Genomic DNA, 1060 nt, shown 5'->3' with positions numbered 1-1060 from the left:
CTAAGCCTATTCGAGTAAAAGGAGCAAAGGACATACATATATTACTCAATTTACTCAACCTGACCCAGTTTGGTTCAGTAAATTCAACAGTTTATTTCTTAGAGAGTGTGTAAAAGTACTTTTACTTTTATTTTCCAAATTTTTGTGAACAGTTTTATGATATTCATTTGAGTACCATAGTTTTCTCATGTAATTTTACTTTTACTTAGTTATTTTTTTCAATTACTTTTTAGACCTCTGCTAAATAAATAAAACATAAAATTAAAAACAGCTTCTCAAAATCCGGTTGATCTTCATAGGACTCCAAATTGTTTTCTCTTGATAGTTCTACTTGTCTTTAGGTAAATATGCATATTCATTTTTTTGACACGTCATCTTCTTATCAGTTATTTCCGGAATCTGTTATAAAAATATTTATAAYAATATCACTTATTTTTCTGTCTTCCTCCAGCAGTTTCTGGCACAGCTGGCTGTGTTGCAATCAGCAGAAATAGTCTGCAGGTGTGTTAACTGGCCACTCAGCTTTGACATTAAATAAGTGTAGGTTAGAGGTTCATGCACATTAAAAGTTTTTAGGTTTTAGTTTAACAGCTGTGATATTTAGCCCCGTTTAAATTTAAATATTCTTTTGACACAGTTTTTTTTATCTTCATATTTCCACGGTGTTCTAAAAATAAAGTAGTCTTTACATTTGCAACGAAAGATGACTCAGACGTGACAAAYAGGCTGCACGGTTTGAAGAAATCCAATAAAATGAGTGTTTTGCTCATCACTTGTAATAAGCAAATGAAAAACCACTTCATAAATGAAAATGGGTTCATTTACAAATGTATAACTTCAGTGACATCTAGTGGCAAAATGTGCGACAGGAATTTGCAATTAGCTCATTATAATCATAGTTCTTTTTGTCTTGATTTAGTTTGTGTCTTAAAATACCTGCAGTCAGCTAAGTGCAATACAATGTTTTGTATTTCTCTTTTTTATTTCTCCATGAGTTTTCTTTAAGTTGATCTATATTTTATTAACGTAAAAATGTTTTGTTTAAAAAAGCCATTTAAAC

This window comes from Austrofundulus limnaeus, unplaced genomic scaffold (assembly GCF_001266775.1).
Source record: "Austrofundulus limnaeus strain Quisiro unplaced genomic scaffold, Austrofundulus_limnaeus-1.0 Scaffold197, whole genome shotgun sequence".
Lineage (NCBI taxonomy): Eukaryota > Metazoa > Chordata > Actinopteri > Cyprinodontiformes > Rivulidae > Austrofundulus > Austrofundulus limnaeus.
Note: the sequence above shows the minus strand (reverse complement) of the source record.